At 39.6% G+C, this 23696-nt stretch overlaps 1 non-coding gene across 1 annotated transcript; it reads right to left on the reverse strand.

Annotated features, from left to right (window-relative positions):
* Positions 1-10482: 10482 nt before the first annotated feature.
* TRNAK-CUU lies at positions 10483-10555 on the reverse strand. The gene has a single exon. It is a non-coding gene; the product is annotated as a tRNA-Lys (tRNA).
* Between the last annotated feature and the right edge of the window lie 13141 nt (positions 10556-23696).

Raw genomic sequence — 23696 nt, forward strand, 5'->3', positions numbered from 1 at the left:
TTGCTCTGTGAAAAACACTGATAAAGGCTCAAAGTGGCTTGGCCAGAATGTGTGTGATGTTTTAAGCAGATCTGTGCTTTTATGTAAAAAAAAAAAAAATGCAGTGAAAGATGGGCCCAGCATACATGTTACAGTGTTCCTTAAAATCTTGGAAAGTATCTTAGAAATTACTTTGGCAACAGTTTAAAACAATAGCATTCCTATGACCCATGGAGAGCTAGGTGCTATAAATATAATAATGTCAAGATGCTCAGGAAAAAAATACGGTATTAACCAAAGAAAGAAGTCTTGGTTTCTTTACTTGGGGGAGTTCTTTACTACCATTTTTTCATATACTCCAATAGTTCCAAGAGATGGATGACACTAAAGTGACATCACTGTTAATGTGACATTGATGTTTCTTGTTAGGAACCACATAAACATTACGATTCCAGGAGTATTTTTGCCCAGGATCCTTAAATATGTTCTAGATCCTTTGGGAAATTATTTCCAACTTAAAAGAGTGCTCCCTAGGACCAGTGGAAAGTAGGTAGAGGTGGCAGCCACTGAAGCTTCAGGTTAGGAATCAGGGGCCGCTGAAGGACTTCTCTGTTCTCTTTGTCCTTTCCCGAAAAATGAACCAATACAACCACACCAAGTATGCTTTTTTTTTTAAGATTTATTTTATTTATTTGACAGAGAGAGAGACAGCCAGCGAGATAGGGAACAGAAGCAGGGGGAGTGGGAGAGGAAGAAGCAGGCTCCCAGCAGAAGAACCTGACGTGGGGCTTGATCCCAGAACTCCAGGATCACGCCCTGAGCCGAAGGCAGACGCTTAACGACTGAGCCACACAGGTGCCCCCCAAGTATACTTTTTTAAACCAATGCTTTAAAAAATGCATTAAAGATGACTTAAAATTCATGTAACACATTGGTGTAAATCTAGTCCTGTTCCCCCAACCCCATCTCTTCCCCAGAGGACATTTTAGCATAAGGTGGGGCCTCTGATGGCTCCACATCGTACCCACTGAGATTATTTTAGGCATAACAGACACTCTGCAAACATTATTTTGTTTAATCCTTCTAATAGCAGGCAATATAGTTATCACCATCCAGAGGTGGTGAAGCCTTCAGGGTTATACTCACATTATCTAAATTCTCAAGGGACTCTTTCTTTCTTTCTTTCTTTCTTTCTTTCTTTCTTTCTTTCTCTCTCTCTCTCTCTCTCTCTCCCTCTCTCTCTCTCTCTCTCTCTCACACACACACACACACACACACAAGCTAGATGGCCAGTTTGTTAATTTGACTGAAAACTAAAACTCTCGGGAGGCTGAGTCGGTCAGCACGTTGTCTCCCTCTTGAAGCAAAGCCCCTGGGGAAAGCCAAGTCACTCACAGATGGCTATATGGTATATTCACATCCAGAACCAAAGGCCCTTCCTGGGGAGAGTCAGGAAGCTAGCAAGCCAGATGTCTATACCCCACCAGGCCTGTGGGCCAGTACCCAGGAGAGAGGTTGCCCACTCTCTAGCATTCTCACACTTTGGTTATTCCTGCTCTAGAATCATCTCATTCAACTAAAAAGCAATGAATGATGACAAATACCTTCTGGGTCCTGAGAATGGAAGATAAATTGTCTAGCAGCTCCAGGTTCAGTAAATGACCATGAGTGCAAATAACCATTGGGTAAGTTAGCAAATCAATCCGTTGGTTATAGAAGTGCCACTCAAAGTAGAATCCATGGGTACATTCTCTGTGATAAGATATTTCCCTATGAAGACTTTTTCATGTGTGTTTTCATTTCTATGGTAATCTAAAATAAAAGAGAATATGAGCATATGCTGTTTCATCTGGAGGCCACCTTGTAAAGGAGGGTTGCAGAAGAACCGAATCACATGCGCGATAGCCAAGGCAGGCCAACGTGAAACTGCTCTGTAGCAGGCAGGAGGACAGCATGTGGTAGGAAGCAGTTTAGTTTCACCCACCACTTCAAATTAATGTTGTTAACGTGAATTTTATTGGTTTCACAATTTTGTTTGCTTGGTTTATAATGTTACAAGATCTATAAGGCATTTATATGTAGTTTTGCATACATTCAAGAAACATTGTAATAAAAATAATAGAGATCAATCTGGGGTCCATCAAAAAGTTTTCATTTTTTAAAGGACTCTACACATTACTCAAATGTGAGAGTAATAGCTGACTTCAATTAATTACCTTGATTAGATTCTCTACTAGCAACACAGGAGTTACCTATGCAGATGGATATACTATCTCTCTTGTATTGAATTTTACTAATTGAACTCCAAGAAGCTATACCACAAACTCAGTAAGTTGACTATACTACAGAAGTCATGCTCATTTCATACATCATTCCCTCTCTGCCTTTTGTCTTTCTGTCAGCACACACAGGGATTGTACGAGGGCCATTCACTGGATACAAATATGAAAGTAATAGGAATGATCCCTGACCTCATGGAGCTTACAGGTATCAGCAGTGTTTTCCAGATGCTCTGGATGATAAGCAGTATATGGAGGACTGTTAAAACATACATTTCCAGAAGTCCCTTGGGAAGAGGATCCTAATCTCACCTCATCCCCTGGATACAACTAGATAACATCCACATCAGTGTAAGTAACCCAGAAAACAACCAGAAGACTGGCAGGACAGACTCTCCACAGCTAAATGTAGAGAAGAGGGTAGGAAGGGGGGAGAGGTGATGGGGAGCTAAACAGACCCTCACCAAATGGTAACCACAAATCAAAAGCTAGTAATAGATACACAAAAAAATAGAGAAAGGATTCCAAGAATATCATTAAAGAAATTCAACAAACCATGACAGGGAGCAAGAGAAAAAAGAATCAGAGAAAATCTATAGAAACAACCATGAAACAAGTAACAAAATGGTAATAAATGCATAATCTATCAATAATTACTTTGAATGCAAATGGACTAAATGCTCCAATCAAAAGAAATAGGGTGACAGAATGGATAAAAAAGCAAGACCCATCTATACGCTGTTTATAAGACACTCATTTCAGACTAACAGGCACATGCAGATTGAAAGTGAGGGGATGGAAAGCATTTATCATGCAAATGGAAGTGAAAAAAAGCGCCAGGGTAGCGATACTTACATTAGACAAAATAGACATTAAGACAAAAACTGAGACAAAGAAGAACACTATATAACCATAAAGGGAACCATCTAATAAGAAGATATAACAATTGTAAATATTTATGCACCCAATGGGGGAGCACCCAAATACATAAAGCAGCTGATAACAAACATGAAGGAAGTAATCAATAGTATACAATAATAGTAGGGAACTATAACACCTCACTTACATCAATGGATAGATTATCTAAACCAAAAATCAAGGAGGGAATGGTGACTTTGGATGACACATTGGACAGATAGACCTAACAGATATATTCAGAACATTTCTACCCTAAAACAGTATACACATTCTTTTTCCCTTAACCTTTTTTTTTAAAGTAAATTCTACCCCCAACATGGGGCTCAAACTCATAACTCCAAGATCAAGAGTCACATGCTCTAACGACAGAGCCAACCAGGCACCCCCACATTCTTTTTCAAGTGCACATCAAACATTCTCCAGAATAGATCACATACAAGGCCACAAAACAAGTCTAAACAAATTCTAAAAGACTGAAGTCATACCATGCATCTTTCCCAACTACGATGCTGTGAAACTAGAAACCAACCACAAGAAAAAATCTGAAAAGAACACAAATACATGAAGGCTATACACAATGAATGGGTGAACCAAGAACTCGAAGAGGAAATAAAAAAAAATACATGGAGATAAATGAAAATGTAAACAATGGCCCCAAATTTTTGGAATACAGCAAAAGCTGTTCTAAGAGGAAAGTTTATAGCAAGAAACAAGAAAAATCTCAAATAAACAACTTAACTTACACCTAAAAAAGCTAGAAAAAGAAGAAGAAGAACAACAACAACAACAACAAAAACCCCAAAATGTATAGAAGGAAGGGAATAACAAAGATTGGAGAAGAAATAAACAAAACTAAATATAAAAGTAATAAAACAGATCAATAAAAGCAGGAGCTGGTTCTTTGAAACGATGAACAAATTGATAAATTCCAGCCAGACTCATAGAAAGAAAGAAAGAAAGAAAGAAAGAAAGAAAGAAAGAAAGAAAGAGACTCAAATAAAATCAGAAAGACCAGAAATAATACCTGATGCCACAGAATACAAAGAATTATAAGAGACTGTACTGAGAAATTATATGCCAACAAATTGGACAATCTAGCGAAATAGATCAATTCCTAGAAACATATAACCTACCAAAACTGAATCAGGAAGAAACAGAAAATTTGAACAGACTGATTATCAGCAATGAAATTGAATTGGTAATCAAAGATTTCTCAACAAACAAAAGTTCTGAAAAGAAAGTTTCACAGGTGAATACTACCAAATATTTAAAGAGGAGTTAATACCTGTTTTTTCAAACTATTCCAAAAGTTAAAAGAGGAAGGACAGCTTCCAAACTCATTCTATGAGACAAGTATTGCCCTGATATCAAAACCAGATAAAGATGCTCCCTAAAAAGAGAATTACAGGCCAATGTCTCTGATAAACATAGATGTAAAAATCCTTCACAAAATATTAGCAAACTGAATCCAACAATATATTTAAAAAAATCATGCACCATGATCAAGTGGGATTTATTTCTGGGATGAAAGAGTGGTTCAATATTCACAAATCACATCAATAAGAGAAACAATAAAAAACATGATCATTTCAATAGAGGCAGAAAAAGCATTTGACAAAAGTACAGCATCCATTCATGATATAAACCTTCAACAAAATAGGTTTGGAGGGAACATACTTTAACAGAATAAAGGCCATATATGAAAAACCAACAGCAAGCATCATACTCAATGGTGAAAAACTGAGAGCTTTTCCCTAAGGACAGGAATAAGACAAGGATATCCACTCTCACCACCTTTATTCAACATAGTATTGGAAGTCCTAGCCACAGCAATCAGACAAGAAAAAGAAATAAAAGGCATCCAAATTAGTAAGGAAGAAGTAAAACTCTCACTATTTGCAGGTGACATGACACTATATACAGAAAACCCTAAAGACTACACCAAAAAATTACTAGAACTGATTAATGAATTCAGTAAGGTCACAGGATACACAATCAATATACAGAAATGTGTTGCATTTCTATACATCAATAATAAAGTAACAGGATGAGAAATTAAGAAAATAATCACACTGATAATTACACCCCCTCAAAAAATAAAATACCTAGGAATAAACTTAACCAAGGAGGTGAAAAACCTGTTCTCTGAAAACTATAAAACACTAATGAAAGAAATTCAAGATGACAAACAAAGGGAAAGCTATCCCCGGTTCATGGATTGGGAGAACAAATATTGTTAAAATGTCCATACTACCCAAAGCAATCTACAGATTTAATGCAATTCCTATCAAACTACCAACAGCATCTTTCTTAAAACTAGAATAAATAATCCTAAAATTTGAATGGAACCACAAATGACCCTGAATAGCTAAAGAAATCTTGAAGAAGAAAAAGCTGGAGGTATCACAAGTCCAGATTTCAAGTTATAGTACAAAGCTGTTGCAATCAAAACAGTATGGTGCTGAAACAAAAATAGATACATAGATCAATGGAACAGAAAAGAAAATCCAGAAATAAACCCACAATTATATGGTCAATTCATCTTCAACAAAAGAGGAAAGAATATGCAATGGCAAAAGACAGTCACTTCAACAAATGGTGTTGGGAAAACTGGACAGCTACATGCAAAAGAATGACACTGGACCACTTTCTTACATCATATACAAAAATAAACTCAGAATGGTTTAAAGACCTAAATGTCAGACCTGAAACCATAAAAATCCTAGAAGAGAGAACAGGCAGAAATTTCTCTTACATCACCCATTGCAACATTTTTCTAGATATGTCTACCGAGGCAAGGTAAAAAGAAAAAAGAAAGTATTGGGACTATGTCAAAATAAAAAGCTTCCTTTTTTTTTTTTTTTTTTTTTAGTTTCAGGGGTAGAATTTAGTGATTCATCAGTTGCATATAACACCCGGTGCTCATTATATCAAGTGCCCTCCTTAATGCCCATCACCCAATTATCCCATTCCTCCCACCCACTTCCCCTCCAGTGACCCTCAGTTTGTTTCCTAGAGTTCAGAGTCTCTTATGTTTTTCCTACCTCTCAATTTTTATCTTATTTAAAAATGGGCAGAGATATGAATAGATACTTTTCCACAAAAGACATCCAGATGGCTAACAGACACAAGAAAAGATGCTCAACACCACTGATCATCAGGGAAATACAGATCAAAACTATAATAAGATATGACCTCACAATTGTCAGAATGGCTAAAATAAAAAACACAAGAAACAACAGATGTTGGTGAGGACATGAAAAAAGGGGAACCCTCTTATACTGTTGGTGGGAATGCAAACTGGTGCAGCCACTGTGGAAAACAGTATGGATGTTCTTCAAAAAGTTAAAAATAGAGCTACTCTATGGTGCAGGAATTATACTACTGGGTATTTGCCCAAAGAATACAAAAGTACTAATTCAAAGGGATACGTGCACCCCAAGTTTTTTGCAGCATTATTTACAATGGCCAAATTATGGGAGAGCCTAAGTGTCCATCGAATGGTGAATGGATAAAGAAGAGGTGGAATATAGATACAATGACATATTATTCAGCCATAAACAAGAATGAAATCTTGCCATTTGCAACAACATGGATAGACCTAGAAAATGTAATGCTAATCAAAGTAAGTCAGTCAGAGAAAGACAAATACCATATGATTTCACCCATATGTGGAATTGAAGAAACAAAACAAACGAACAAAGAAAAATAAAAGAGAGACAAACCAAGAAATAGACTCTTAACTATAGAGAACAAAGTGAGGGTTACTGGAGGAGGGTGGGTGGAGTGGGGTGGGTGCAATAGGTGAAGTTGATTAAGAGTACATGTATCTTGATGAACACTGAGTAATGTATAGAATTGTCAAATCACTATACTGTACTCCTGAAACTAATAGAAACACTGTATGTTAACTATACTGGAATTAAAACCAAATACCAAAAAACAAAAAGAGCACATAGTTCCAGGACCCCTCTCAAGGTCACTAAACTAGATACTTCAGGTGAGGGAGTCCAAGAAGTGGTAAATCTAGCAAGCACTCCAGGTTAAGTGTTAACATAAAATTTTTAATGAATTTTTCAGGTAGATTCCACTTCCATACATTTGGATGTAGTCTAGGAACTATGTTCCTAAGGGAAGGAGGACATCAACAAAATATTTTAAGTAGGGATAGGAGATAATCCTGTTCACCTTTGAGACAGGGATCACTCTATCCATGTGGATAATGGATTAATAAGTAAGGGAAAAAACGAGAGCCCCAAGGCTAGTTAGAAAGTTCCTGGGCTATTCAGGACAAGACATAATGGTCACCCAGACTAGAGTAGTGGCAGTGGGAGTTGAAATAGGTGAACAGACCCAAGAGGCATTTAAGTGGAGAATCTATAAAAGCTACTGATGGATTGATATGGGGGTTGAAGTACAGAAAGGGTCACAGTTGTTTCCTGAATTTCTGGACTCAGGCTCCTGAGTGCTAGAAAAGGCTTTTGCTAGGATAGACACAGCAAAAGAAAGGCTTTGGAGCATGGAAAGGGTAGATCAGGAATTCAGCTTTGGAAAATTTGAGGTTAAAGAGCCATAGAAACATCTAAGTGGAGACAGATGTTCACTCTGAAGTTTTATATACGAATCCTGCTATAGACTGAGTGTCCCTCCAGAGCTCATATGTTGGAATCCTAACCCCCAATGTGATGGTATTTGGAAATGGAGTCTTTGGGAGGTAATTCGTTCATGAGGGCAAAGCCCTCATAAATGGGATGGTCCTCGTATAAAAATGACCCCAGAGAGTTCCCTTGCCCATACTGCCATGTGAGGACACAGTGAGAAGATGGCTGTCTATGAACCAGGAAGTGGGTGCTCAACAGAGTCCACTGGTGCCTTGATTTTGGACTTCCTGCCTCCAGGACTATGAGAAATAAGTGTCTGTCTGTAAGCCACCCAGCTTATGGTATTTTTGTCATAGTAGCTGGAATGGACAAGGACAATTCCCTAGTTTAAGAGAATCAAGGATAGATATTTTCACTTGGGAACCATCAAATAAAAGAATCATTAAAGATAAGAATGCCCAGGGAGTGTGTATATAGAGACACAAGAATGCCTAAGGCAAAAAGAACTCTGAGAAACATTTAAGGAAAGAAGATGCTAAATGGAGCCATAAGCAGAAAAGGTATAGCCAGGGAAGTAGAAGGAAACCTAGAAAGAAGAAGTCACTGAAACCAAGGGAAGAGATTGTTTCAAAGGGAGGAAATGGCTAATGCTATGGGATGCTGCTGAGGGGTCAAATAAGGTAAAAACTGAAAGGTGTCCACTGGACTTAACACATGGTCACTGGTGATCTCAATGAGAACAGTCTCACTGATACAATGAAGGCAGATGTCAGCGGGCAGAGGTGTGGGAGGTGAGGAAGGGCAGGTGTAAGGGATGGCACTTTCAGGAAGTTTATCTGTGAAGGGACGGAGAGAGCGAAGTGGAAATGGTAGGACCACGAGCGAGACTGGGAGAGTGTGCTCAGTCTAACAGGGAGGAACACATGGAGTAGGAATCCTTGTAGCTACAGAAAAGGGATGGTGTCTGGAAGGCTGGAGGGTAAAGGAAAGAGAGCATCAGTGATGGGACTGGCCTGAGATGGGGGCTGGTAAGGTGAAGCTGAGGGGGAAGGAGAGATGGGAGGAAGATGCTGTGTGAGCTTGGTAGGGCACTGGTGGCGTGGGGTGGGGCCTCAGTCAGAGCTTTGAGGAGGGCAGAGCACAGGAGAGGTGACTAAGAAAACAAAGCAGGACGCCAGTGGACTACTGCCCATGAAACAAGGGGCATAGTAGGGTGGTTTCCTTCAGGTGCGCCAGTGCTCCTGGTAGAGAGTTAGAAAAGGTGGATAACTAGACTCAAACAGGGTAGAGGATTTTCCAGATGAGTCTGGTGGGAGAAAAACATAAAAGGAATTGAAGATATTGGTAAGAGAGTGGTTAAGGCAAAGAGGAACATATGCGATTTGTGACCATGGGAGTAGGTGGCTAATGAGGAGTCAAGAGGTTATGTGAGGTGAGGGATATTAGCTAAGGCTGTAACAAACTCCAAAATCCCAGTAGCTTCACACAGGACAGTTTACTTTCACTCACATAATGGGCTGATGTGGGCATTCCTCACAGGGCAGCTCTTTCCAAGTGGTGACTCAAGAACCCACCCTATTTGCACCTGTGCGTCTGACATTTTCTACCAGTGGGTCCCAAGGCCACCCTCACGTTCTCCACTCTAGTCAGCAAAAGGGGGAAAAGGCCTGGGTATCATGTGTGAAAAGTTTTTGTGGACCATGCCAGAAAGTGGCACACACACTTCTGCCCCGTTTGCGTCGGCTAGAACTCCATCACGTGGCCACACCCCTGTGTCTGGGAGGATGGGAGAGGAATGCCCAAGAAGAAGAGGAAACAGAGTTGGTGATCGACAGGAGACTTTGTGATAGAGATCAGAGTGTTCCATAGTCATCTATTTGGATATGAAGCCACCCAGGTTGAATGGAGGCTGAGGGGTAGAAATAGAACCCTCTTGATGAAGCTTTCTTCAGTGAGAGAGAGAGTGATTAGGCGGCTGGTGAAGCCACTAAAGTGGGGCCAGAGGGTGAATGGCAAAAGTCTCAAAGGGATAGGATGGGCCCATCTTCCTGAGGGTGGAGTGAATGATGTGGATACTCTGGGGACTTGGAGGATGCACGGCCTCCATTAGTAGGGCTACAGCCTCAGGGACAAGTAACATCCTTTAAAAGGAGGCTAGTCTCAAGGATAAAGATGAAGTCTGTAAGGAAGCAGCTGAGGATGGGGGGGGGGTGTTACCTGGAACAGGGTTGCAGAGGGAGGCAGAAAGGAAGTATAAGGAAGAAGTCTAGAGCAGGATGGACAGAATAGAAATGACCAGAAGAAATGACAGCTGCATACTGAGCAAGGATTATAGCGGTATGTGGAAAGGGGGATTTAGCTGACCCCAAAGTTGCTTGGAAGCTCTTGAGTCTCCTGGTTTCAACCTGGTCAGGTTACACTTCCCATAGAATTTAAGTCTCTGGTGTGTGGAAGACTCTAGTAAGAAGAGATGTGGCTTTGAGTGTAAAGACACAGAAGAGAGGCTCCATCAGGGCTCAAGGCTGGGCAATAGGAATGGGGCTTTGAAAGAGGGATAGAGGCCCAGGCCCGGGGTGGGAAAGCTCTTGCACTCTGCTCAGAGGGCTCCCTGTGAACACCTGGCACAGAGCATGTGTGTTGGTTGACTTGAATTCCAATATAACATCTGATTATTTGAGTTTATTTATTTTTATTAGTAATCTCTATACCCAGCATGAGGCTTGAACTCACGACCACGAGATCAAGAGTCACATGCTCTTCCAACTGAGCCAGCCAGGCACCTCACACTATCTGAAAATTTGAAAGAAATAGAAAGTCACCAAGCAATTGCTCTCTTTTAATTGTTTCAGAAGTGGGAGGGCTCTGAGAGTAGAATTAAAATATGGCCCCCGCATGCTCACATCATAAAAGCATAGTAGCAAGTGTATCACACTGGCTTGCTATGATGCGTGATGAGATAGTTCAGTATGAGAAAAAACATCTTGTTGGTTTTAGAGCCAAAAAATCAAAGCTGTGAAGACCATATGATCTGTGGCAGCAGTTTCTCTTCAAAGATAGGTTTATAAGTAATCAGAGTAGGAGGCCTTGCTGGGTAAGGCATGAATCTTTCCAAATGCTGTTAACTGGCACAGAAGGATGCCAACTTTATTCTACTTTAACTCTTATTCTGTTACCCTAATATGAAGGGAAGGATTACGATAACAGTTACGGTTCGTGGAATACTTCAAGATGCCTACACCCCAATGAAGTATTTCCTTTTCTTGCAATCCTCTGAGATATTTTCTGATCTACTCCAGATATTCAATGGAATGCATGTGAGCTAGAAACCGAAGTAAGAAGAGAGTTCAAGAGGCAAGAAGAAAGGAGGGACAACAATATGAGTAACGTCACAGCGTTTCTCTTTTCTTTAACAACAGGAAGTACTATAGTATTATAGTGCATTGAGATGGACGGAGTATGTTGAGAGATTAGTATGTTAAGAGAGACGTAACTCGTGCTTCCATTTCAGTGGTGCTAGCATCTCTGATGGAGTTTGATCTGAAAGCACTTTTATTGTTTTGCATTTACATATAAGCCTCAGGCGGGTTAGATTTCAGGGGTGCCTGACTGGTTCAGTCAGTGCAGCATGTGACTCTTGATCTCAGGGTCATGAGTTCAAGCCCCACACTGTGTGTAGAGATTACTTAAAAATAAAATCTTGAAAAAAAAAAAAAAGAGGGATGGGTTTCACATGCAACTTTGTCTTTATAAATTAAAGGGGGAAAAAAGAGCTATGGCATACCTCACTACTTTTGAGCTGCTCTATATAAATAACTCCCTGCACTTTATAGTGAAAGTGGATTTGACCTTTAGGGAAAGACCTTTTTTACAAGGCAATTGATTTTTGCCATTCCCCGGAGCGTTTACTTAAGAAAGATTTTCCTGTGATCAACCTTCCCTGGAAAAGACATTATTTCTAACAAACACCACTTCCTATATCAAAATTGGATGGTCTAAAATCCATGCTTAGAATGTGCTGTGATATTCTCTTATGGTAGAGAGGCATCTTGACTTGAATGGATAATTTCAGATTAGGCTACAGAAATACTATACGGAGACATTGTGCTCTAAAAAGGAGTTTTTTTTTTCTATCACAAATTGTTTTCACAATTTTACCATCCATCACAGACCTCTTGATATCGCAAAAGGGAATTTATGAGAAAGAACATGGGCTTCTTCTTTCCGACTCAATGCTAGACTGGAGATGTTTTAGGGAAGAAAGACCTTAACAAGTTTTGGAAGAAAGGCATCAATAGGATATTATTATTCTCTCCACTTTCTTTCTTTAAAGTATTGTAATTGAGGTCATTTTAAATCTTTGAAAGCAGCACTTTTGTCCTATATGCTATACCCACTACCAGCAGATATTTATAGAAATGAAATAGTATCTTGCATCCCTTCAGTAAAGTCCCATGAAGCTGGTTCCAAATAAAAATGAATAAATAATGTTTATCTAGGCCTTGCAGATAATGTTAAAAAGCAAAAAATTGATTAGCCCATCAGTTCTGTTATGTGCTGACACTAACACCCTAGCATTTGGGAAGTTGGCTTATTTTAAGAGAAAACGTTTAGAAGATGCAAGGAAAAACAAACAAAAAACTCCATTAATAGATATCGATTTTGTTGCAACATCAACTTGATAACTTGGCAAATGCATTTTAACAGTGGTGAACTAATTGAGTTAGTATGACTTGGTGAAAAAATTATTTATATATGTAAAATACAACCTGTATTACACACACACACACGCACACACACACACTCTCACATATATATATACACATATGTATGTATGTCAACTTTACCATTTCTATTTCGGGGTCAGAGAAAAGATTTGAGATTTGAAAATCAACTGCAATGATGTTGACGTGCATTAGAAATCAATTCTCGACCATGACAATTCAGACTCCTTACTCATGATAGCCAAAGAGTAAATATGAAGCTTGACCAAATTGTAAGAATCACCTTTCCTTCCTGCATTTCAAAGGCGGAAAGCCCTCTAAATTGAAGATATATATTTGAACAATAAAGTTCTCATTGTCATATTTATTTTAAGTACCTGCATTAACACATCACATTTAAGCTTAGATTACTCTGAAGATTTCTTTCTTTCTTTCTTTCTTTTTTTTTGAGAGAGAGAAGAAGAGCAGAGGGAGAAGCAGAAGGAGAGACAGGAGAGAGAGAGAATCTCAAGCAGGCTCCACACTGAGTGCAGAGCCCCACATGGGCCTTGATCTCAGGACCCTGAGATCATGACCTGAGCTGAAATCAGGAGTTGGACACTTAACCAACTGAGCCACCCTGGTGCCCCACTCCTATGATTTCTTTAAAATGTATACATGTCAAAGGGCTAGAAAGCTATCAACTTACATTTCTTCGATTCCTGAGTTTTGAGGGAACAATCTGATTGTATTCATCTCTACATCCTTGGTTCTATGCATGACATCATACACAGAGTGGGTCTTCTATAAATGCCTGTTGGATGAAAGAGTAGATGAATGGATGAGGCTTTAGGGTGAGGGAAAACTGTAAAAAAGTCACTTCCCTTCCATTGTGATTCAACCTGAAGCATTCTGCAGCCTATTTCAATTGATTTTCACATTCATATTCTGGTACAGATGCAGCCCTGGGCTCTTAAATTTCCTCCATGGGAGGGATATTAGCACACAGCACATCATAATATGGTTTGTTGTCTGTGTTCCTCTCTCTTAGAAGATTCTGAAGCCTATACCTTTTCCAGTTTTATATTTTTGGTGCCTAGCATGGTATGTGCTGCATGACAGGTTTTCAGTAAACAGTCTGTGAATGAACAGGAAGACTTCCGGAATAGCATCCCAGTCTTCTAGGATGTCTTGACTTCAGTCGAGTTACTGCAGCCTGGGGATCAAAGTTTCCTCGGCCATAAAACAGATGCTTTTTATCTTTTTGTGACTCCTGCTACAGACTAGAAATACTTGGCTGTAGAGTCATACCAAAGATTGGGGAAGTTGTGAGACATTTTCCCCCACACAGAATTTCTTAGAAAGGAAAAGGGGGGAAGGAACTAGCATTTATTATATGACTTAAATAATCAACTTTGCAGCCACCTGTGAGATAGGATGCTATTATTCCAATTTTATAGATAAGAAAAATTAGCTTCAGAGAGGTGTGTAATATGCCCAAGGTCACACAGTCAGCCAGTGGTTTGGTCAGGATTCAAATCTAGTTCCACTCATGTTAAATACAGCCCATTTATTTCCTTTATGCACGATTCCACCTGCATAAATTCTGATAAGAAAGAGAACCAGTTTTCACTGAAGGTAGGATATACTATTTTCATTTTGTGCTTCTTTCTTCTATAATTTGAATCAAGGAAAAATATGGGAGATTCTTGCTGGGAACATATCTCCTAAATGTCTTTCATTTGCTTAAATTCAATGAAGGAAGTAGAAACTGAGAGCATGTCAAAATAAGGAAAAGAGACTGTTTGCCAAATCATAAGCAAGATCGCTCTACCAACTCGACAATAACATGAGAGGGACTGGTGGAAAAATGAGAAAGTGACAGGGGCCTGGTCAGGTGGAAAGAGAGCTAAAGCTGTTTGCCTGATTGGAGCAAAAGGAGGAGGTTATGGTGATTGACATAGAAATGACAAGTGTGCAGAGGTTTCATAGGAAAAGTCCCATCTGCTTCTCTGCACCCTGTGATATGTTAGATGGCAAGATACCATGGCATACACCATGATAGGCGCAGGCCACTGCAATAGAACTTATATTTCTTTTATTTTTCTTTCTTTTTAGAGATTTTATTTTTGCAGCCCCTGGGTGGGTGGCACAGTCAGTTTAGTGTCTGTCTTCAGTTCAAGTCATGATCCCAGGGTCTTGAGATCCAGCCCCATGTCGGGCTCCCTGTTCAGCAGGGAGTCTGCTTCTCCCTTGCCTCTGTCCTTTCCCCCTGCTCATTCTCTCTCTCTCTCCTCCAAAAAAATAAATCAATAAAATCTTAAAAAAAGAAGATTTTATTTTTAAGTAGTCTCTACACCCAACATGGGGCTCAAACTCTTAACCCTGAGATCAAGAGTCACATGCTCCACTGACTGAGCCAGCCGGGCACCTCTAGAACTTATATTTCTAATCTAATGTTGGATCTCTCATAGTTTTAAGAACTATCCTTAAAAAGTTAAAAATTGAGCTACCCTATGACCCAGCCATTGCACTACTGGGTATTTACCCCAAAGATACAGACGTAGTGAAGAGAAGGGCCATATGCACCCCAATGTTCATAGCAGCATTGTCCACAATAGCCAAATCGTGGAAGGAACCGAGATGCCCTTCAACAGATGACTGGATTAAGAAGTTGTGGTCCATATATACAAGGGAATATTACTCAGCTATCAGAAAGGACGAGTTCTCAACATTTGCTGCAACATGGATGGCACTGGAGGAGATAATGCTAAGTGAAATAAGTCAAGCAGAAAAAGACAATTATCATATGGTTTCTCTCATCTATGGAATATAAGAACTAGGAAGATCGGTAGGGGAAGAAGGATAAAGAAAGGGGGGTAATCAGAAGGGGGAATGAAGCATGAGAGACTATGGACTATGAGAAACAAACTGAGACCTTCAGAGGGGAGGGGGGTGGGGGAATGGGATAGACTGGTGATGGGTAGTAAGGAGGGCATGTATTGCATGGTGCCCTGGGTGTTATACGCAACTAATGAATCATCGAACTTTCCATCAGAAACCAGGGATGTACTGTATGGCGACTAACATAATAAAAAAAACATTAAAATAAAAATAAAAAAACAAACAAAAAAAATAAAGAAATAAAAAAAAAGAACTATTCTTTAGGCCTTTTACTGCTTGATTCCGTTTTAACAGGTTAACTTTCAACATAACATTTTTAGGTGTTATAAACTGAATAATTCTAGGGATCTGTATGTTAATGAGGTCAAACTGCCCCCACACAATCACAGGAGCAGTGTAGGATGGATTTATATCTGCTTTCTATAGGAAATCTGAAGCAATTTGATGATATATTTGACAGAAAATGTAAATGGTTTCTGTAATGCCCAATTTTCTTCCTGTTGCCTTAAGTTTCCTCAAAAGTTACACATTAATTCACTATACTCAGGTAACCTCCTAAACCTTTAAAATAACTTTTCTTCAAATAGAAGTTTTAAAAATATAAATTTTATGGGAAGAAAGGGAGAGGAGAAGCTCCTATAAATTTTATATGTGTAAGAAGCCAGGTGACTGAGGGTCAGCTAACTGACATTGGTCAGCGGTGTTGGCTCAGCCTGGGATAAACCAAATTGAGCAGGGGAATCTTCCTTTGCACTTTCAAAAAGAATACTCACCATCAAAATCTTTGTTTCTAACACCATTCTACAATAAAAGGAACCAGGGCTACTGAGAGAAATGGGTAATTCTAAGACTGGGACAGGAAATATGTAAAATGAGCCTGGAGCATCCTGAAGTGCCAAAAAGTAAGGAAGTACTCAAAGAAACAAAACAGAACCATTGTTGGGGGCATTTCAAAGGAATACAGGAGCCAATGACAAGAGCTCCCAATGGGCAAAGCCAGAACAATTTGAGCAAATAAAGTAGTATTGGATTAGAGCCCAAAGTACAAAATAAATATCCATGACTCCATACTGATATAAATAAATGATTTAATAAATAAATAAAGGGAGAGAAGAGACAAATCTCTTATGCAGAAGAATTCCGAATTATTTATGTAACACTCTGCTATCTAGGAGGTGGAACATAACTCCCCTCTCCTAAGCGTAGGCAATACTGGTATAAATACAGAGTAGCTTCCTTCCAAAGGACACAGTATGGAAAGGGAGGCGGGAGAAGAGTCACTTTACAGTGGAGAAACCTGACAAGCACTACCTTGGCCAGGTGATCAAGGTCAACATCAATAACGACGGTCATGTTTATACTGTAGGTACACGTTTGCAACTTAAGGAAAATGGCTTTTACTTCTCTGGCTTTCCTCCTTAAAACCCATACCCAATATAATCATGAGAAAAATATTGGACAAATCCCAGTACAGAGCATCTTACAAAACCTTACCCAAAAAAGTTGTCAAGATCATCAAAATCAAAGAAAGTCTGAGAAATTGTCATGGTCCAGAGGAGCCAAAGGAGGCATAGCACCTAAATAGAATGCAGTATCCTGGAAGGGATTCTAGAACAGGAAGAACTTACATAAAAAGTAAGGAAAGCAGAGTAAACCACAGACTTCAATTGAAAGTAACACATTAATATTGGTTCATTAATTATAACAAATGTACTATTTTAATCTAAGATGTTAACAATAGGGGAAACTGCATGTAATGTAAATGGGGGAAAACGGTATTTGTGTTTTTTTCTAAGATCCAGTGGTAGATTATGGGATAAATAATAGGATAAGGAGAAAATGGATGCTAAAAGGATCTCTCACCTTTTATTCAGCATTATTCATTCTATTCAAAAGTTCTTACATCAAAATGTTTATAATTTGTGTAATTAAGAAAATAAATCAAAAAAATTTTTTAAGATTTGTTGAGAAGTATTTGATAGCTGATAATCTGAATGTGTGGGATATTTTCTAGAACATAAGGAAGCAAGGCACTTTTACAATGAATTGAAACCAAAACTGTGACATCACCAATGTAGAGTACTTATGGAAATGTCTACAGAGTCTCACTGCCTTGTACGGGTGTGGTGGCTATTCCACAAATATGGCCGCCCCTAACTCTTCCCCTCATACATGTGTATGCTGCTTCTCACATCAAGGGGTAGAAATCATTTGCCTTCCCCTTGAATCTAGGCTGCCTTTTTCACTAACTTTAACCCATGAATACAGTAGAAATGACTTTCTGAAACTTTTAAACCTGGGCTTTAGAAAGAACAGCTGATTCCACTTCCCATCTCTTGAAACCAGCCTTAAAGCTATGAGAAACCTAAGCCATGTAGAGAGCCTACCTGCCTTCTTGCCTTCCTTCCCTCTTCCTTTTTTCTATTTTATTTAATAATGTTCACTGTTAGGTGCCTGGGTGGCTCAATCGGTTAGGTGTCTGACTCTTAGTTTTGGCTTGGGTCATGACCTCAGGGTCATGAGATCAAGCCCTGTGTTGGGCTCTGTGCTCAGTGGGAAGTCTGCTTGAGATTCTCTGTCTCCTCTCCCTCTGCCCTTCCCTTCCCACCACTCTCTAATGAATAAATAAATCTTTAAAAAAATAATGTTCACTGTAAAACTTTTAAGAATATTAAAGTATTTTAAGCAAAAAGAGAAGAAGTCTGCCCCTCTCATCCTTTCCACATATCCATTCCAACCTTTTAGAAGTAACAGTTTGATACATATTTAGATGCATGTATGTGTGTGTTTATAAAACATTTTGGAATCCTTGTGTGGTGATTGTTAGGCCTCTAATAGCATTCTTTTCTTTGAGAATGACTCAAGACATGGAAAGGTAGGTTTGTGGAATATTCTACACATTTTCTACCCTTCTTGGACACAGCTAATTGAACCAACAATGGATATGTGAACGAAGCCATGACAGTGACATTATCTCTGTCCCATAGAATATCAGGGAGACTGGGAACTGGGTGCTGGGAGCTGGGCTACTTCAATGGTAGGTAGGTCTCTAAAGAGATCTGTATACTGAGGACGAGATGTTGTCCTGGTTCATTTCTTTCCCATTCCTGAATCTTGATGGTCCAACATTTACCACCAATTCATTAGCTATCTCAGTACTCGTCCAAAAAAACAATTTTATTGTATCTTTTGTTCAAGCTAAACAAAACTAGTTTTTGTTACCTGCTATCATAAAGCCTTAGTGTATATACGTACATATGGAGTATTTCTAAAATGGGATCATTGAATTCATTATGTTCTGAAGCTTCTTTTTTCCCTTTCCACTATGCATTATGAACATTATTTTGTATATTCATTTTAGAGAATGTATAGCATTTTATGTATGGATGTACTGTAATCTATGTAGGCATCCTCCTTTTGGTAGGTTATTTTGAGTATTTTTGCCATGAACAACATGGCAAAGATGAGCGTAGAGGGGATTATGAGAAGCTGAAGGAAGAGGACATGGCTCCTTTCTTCTCTACTCCTAGCTGCAATCTGTCTGCCTCTCCTGAGACAAATAGCTTTATGAGGCTGTAGACTCTGTAAAAATTCCAGCAAAAAGAATTTTGTATTTTGTGGACTGGAGAAGCCAGCTGGAGAATCCTTTCTGCCCACAGTCCCTCTCCCTGGGAACTTTGTGCAAAGCAAGGAATCCTGTGAAATCTTTGGCCTCAGAGATCTATGGCCCTTGGGGGCAATGACTTCAGTCCTACATAAGTGTGTTACATTTCCTTGGTTCCCAAGAGACCTAGAGGAAATTGACCCAGTAGGCAAAGTCCTCCTTGCTCTGGAGGCTGGGAGAGTGCAGGACTCTGGGAAGCAAGCCAGCTTCCTCCAGGTGACCCACGAAGGGCCTTCAATACTGTAGCCTCATGGGAGAAAAGACTGCTTTATCTTCCACCACTTGCAGGGATGCTGCCTTGAAGATCACTCCAGCAATGAGACATGAGCTGCAGGGAGTAGACAAGAGCAACAAACACACCTCCAAGGTGGTCTAGCAGTCAGAGAGAGGAATGCCACTCAGGTCAACCAGAACACGCATCCAGTAAAGTCAAACTTCTGGAAGAGACAGCTGGAAAATTGACCAAAGAAAGAGCACTTAAAGAGATGCAAGAAATCGCGTGTGTGAATATGAACACACGCACTCACACACACACACTCGCAGACACACACACAGACTTTCTAGGGCTAAAAACATGATTTCCCATCTAAACACTTTGCTAGACAAATTGAAGGAGAGTTACTGATGGTCTGGTAAATCAAATTGAAGAGTCATCTCAAAACACAGAGCAAAAATTAGAGACAGAGAAATCATTAGGGAAAAGGTGAGAGACTTGGAGGGTGCATCAAGGGTACCTAACCAGCAAATAATAATAACAGGTGTTCCAGAGGAGCTAAAGGAACAGATGGAGGAGTGGCAATAATTAAACAAATCAGAAGACCATTTCCCTGCACTGAGTGAAAATCTGAGTCTGCAAATTGAAAGGACTCACCAAGTTCCAGGAATGATTGATGAGAAAACATACACATTTAGGCATATCCTGCTAAAATTCCTGAATCCTGAGGAGTAAATAAAAAATCTTATGTGCTTCTAGAACAGACAATAAAAGTTATCTATAAAAGATAAGAGTAAGACTCTCATAGTACTTCTCACTGACCATGTAGACAACTAGGAGGAAAAACAGCAGCCCAAGAATCCTATCTCACCAAGTTCTCATTCACCTGACTAGGTGGGCAAGGGTGTTACGGACAACAGAATTCAGAGCATTTAGTCTCACGTAATTCACAAACCCCCACTATGGCAAAGAGCAGCACTTATTCTCAACTTTATTGTAAATCACCCGAGGATCTTGTTAAAATGCAGATTCCAGCTCAGCAGGTCTGGGGTAGAGATCAGAGATTCTGTCTTTCTTTTCTTTTTTTAATAATTTTTTTTATTATATTATGTTAGTCACCATACAGTACATCCCTAGTTTTTTATGTAAAGTTCCTGATTCATTACTTGCGTATAACACCCAGTGCACCATGCAATACATGCCCTCCTTACTACCCAACCCCAGCCTATCCCATCTGTCTTTCTAACCAATTCCCAGGTGGCGCCCATGCTGCTGGTGCCTGGACCACAGGCATAAACTCTCAAGTTGACCTTTTGGGTTTGAATCCTTGGCTCTACCTCTTTCTGGCTGTGTGAAATTATTCTTTAACTTCTCTATGCTTCAATTTCTTCATCTGTAAAGTAGGGATAATGATAGTACCTGCCTCATAGAGTTGTAAAAATTAAGTGATCTAATACATGTAAACTTCTTAGACTGTGCCTGGCACATAGTAAGTATTCAATAAATATTGGCTATTAACATAATGAAACACTCTCTGGGAATATGTAGTAGGAGTGTGAAACGAGAGGGTTTAGAACAGAAGCAGCATGCTGCAAAGGCCATGTTATTATTGTAACTGAAAGTACTGAATGAGCTCAGCAAGTCCTGGACACTGGGTGGTGAGGGGAGTACTAGCACTGCCAAGGTCTCATCTGGGGAAGCCAGAGGGGAGAGGAGGAAACATGTGCGTTCAGAACTATTTTAGAATTTATCCTGTGGGGATAATTGCTAGCTTGTTTTCAGATACTAGAGAAAATGTCTTATCATGAGTATAGGAGTAGAGAAGGTGTCGGTTAACAGGATATAAATGAATATCAAAATTTCCAAATTAACACAGGAAAATAAATTGGGCTGAACAGAAAATTTATCAGGCCAGCAACAAAAAGAGAATAAAGTCGAGTATTAGTCTTAAGAATCTTGCAAGAAAATCTAAGCAATTGAAAGTATAATCTAGGGGTAAGGGAGTCCTTCTTGATCATGCCTGATAACAGACACTTGCCCCACCCCAACAGATCTCTTTGAGTAAAAAATGGCAAATGTAGAAAAATATTCTCTTTAAGAGAGACTGGCTAGGTTCATCAAACTGGTTTCTTTTCTTCAAGGGATGGCGTGAAGAATTTTTTTATATTTTTATATTTAAAAATCTATTTTTAATATATTTTTACAGCTTTATTTATTGAGGTACAATTGAGGTATAATAAACCACACTTATTTATAATGTACAATTTAATGAGTCTTATGTATAAGACCTGTGAAACCATCGCCATAATCTAGGTAAAGAAATATTTGTCATTCCCAAAGGTTTCTTGGTGCCCCTTTGTAACCTATCCCTTATTCCCCACTCTGCCTCATAGGCTTCCATACACACTGCATTTTTCAATCTTCCTATAGGGTATGGCCAAGTGCCTAGGTGCTAGCCAGCGAGATACGAGCCAAAGTGAGAGCACTCCTCCAGGCCTAGCCTCCCATGTGTGAGCCTTTCTCTCCTCCCCTGTGTCCTGGCAAGATAGCCAAGGTGACCTTGGAAACCACGGTTGGAGATGGCAGAGCCCTCCGCAGCCTGGATCTCTGAATGACTGTGTAGAGCAGAGTGCTCCATCCATTGCCAATAAATCCCTCTTGTGTTAAACCACTATTTGAGTGTTTGCTGCAGCAACTGGTATCACCTTAGCTAATACGATAATATTCGCAGATCTCTTACAAGTTGCCAAGAAATAAACAACCTGGTGGAAAAATGTTAAGAAGAGTCAATTCATAGAAGAGCAAATCCAAATTACCAACATACAAAACAAATGGAAAGATGTTAATATACTACTCAAGTATGGAAATTTAAATTAAAGTAACTCGTTGGACGAGCAACCACTAAAAATTAGACTAATCATACGTACTGTCAGGGATGAAGTGGAACGGATACTCAAACACTGGTGGTAAAAATGTGAGTTGTCACAGACTCTTCAGGAAATTAATCTGGCAACATACACTGAAATAATAAATACAAATAGTTTTTGCTTTATTTAGTACTTCCACTCCTGGGGACCTATCTTAGGCAATGACAGAACCAGGCTAGGAGGATATCGAGGTAAAAGGATGTTTATTGCAGATTGTGTGCATGACAAAAACAGAAACAATTAAAACACAACTGGAAACAAAAGGAGTAACTATCAATAAAACAATGGTTGAATAATTGATAGAATAACCGTTACACGGGAAGTTATGCTGAAAATTTGAAAAGAAAATAAATTAGAGCTAAATCAGATAACGTGTAGGGACTTTCATGAGGTTTCGTTGAGAAAAGAAAAATGAAGAAAAGTGTATATAACAGATAATTTTCATTAAAAAAGAACCCAAATCTTCCAGTATATGTATGTTTGGAAAACTAGACATAATATAAGACATTAAACATGGATTATAAGTATGGTTTAGAGGGGAGGTATGGTAGGCTACTGGCCCCCGATGATGTCTGTGCCCTAATCCTCAGAACCTGTGAATATTACCTTACATGGCAAAAGGAACTTCACAGCTGTGATTAAATTATGGACCTCAAGGTGGGAAAATTATCACCTAGATTATCACCACAATATCACCCAATGTCACCACAGGAGTCCTTATAAGAGGGAGGCGGGAAATCAGAGGGGTAGAGGAGGAAAAGACATTTGCATTGGCAATGACATTGGAGTGATGCAGCCACAAGCCAGGGAAATTTGGCAGCTATCAAAAGCTGGACAATGCAAGGAATAAGATTCTCTGCTGGACCCTCCAAAAGGAATCAGCTCTGCTCATCCCTTGACTTTAGCCATGTAAGACTCATTTTGACCTCTGGCCTCTAGAACTGTAAGAGAAAAAAATTCTGTTTTAAGCCACTACATTTGTGGCAATACATTACAGCAGCAATAGGAAATAGGTTGAGGTTGGTGACAGGTGTGTTTGGCTGTAATGACTTTTCCCCTGTATAATCCCCTCCCCTTGAGTGTGGGCAGTCCTACGAATCTGACGGGATATCACTCCCATGATTATGCTATGTGCCAAAGCGAAGGGATTTTTGAAGGTGTAATTAGGTTTGACTTTGAGTTCATCAAAAAGGATATTATCCTGGATGAGCCTGATTTAATCAAGCAAACTCTAAAAGAGGGCTTCGGGCTTCCCTGAGATCACAGAAGTGAGAAGCAGCAGGGACTCCTTCTCCTGCCGGTCTGGTAGAAGCTGGTCACCAGTTCCAAGCCAGAGGAAGGGAGCTCTGCCAGCAATCACACGGGCTTGAGGGGGCCCTGAGTCTCAGATGAGACTGTGAACCCCAAAGACACCTTGACTGCAGCCTTCTCAGAGCCTGAGCCGAGGATCCTAAGCCATGCCCAGCCTCCCGACCCAAGGAAACTGGAAGATAATAGTGGGTGTTATTTT

This window comes from Ailuropoda melanoleuca, chromosome 1 (assembly GCF_002007445.2).
Source record: "Ailuropoda melanoleuca isolate Jingjing chromosome 1, ASM200744v2, whole genome shotgun sequence".
Taxonomy (NCBI): domain Eukaryota; kingdom Metazoa; phylum Chordata; class Mammalia; order Carnivora; family Ursidae; genus Ailuropoda; species Ailuropoda melanoleuca.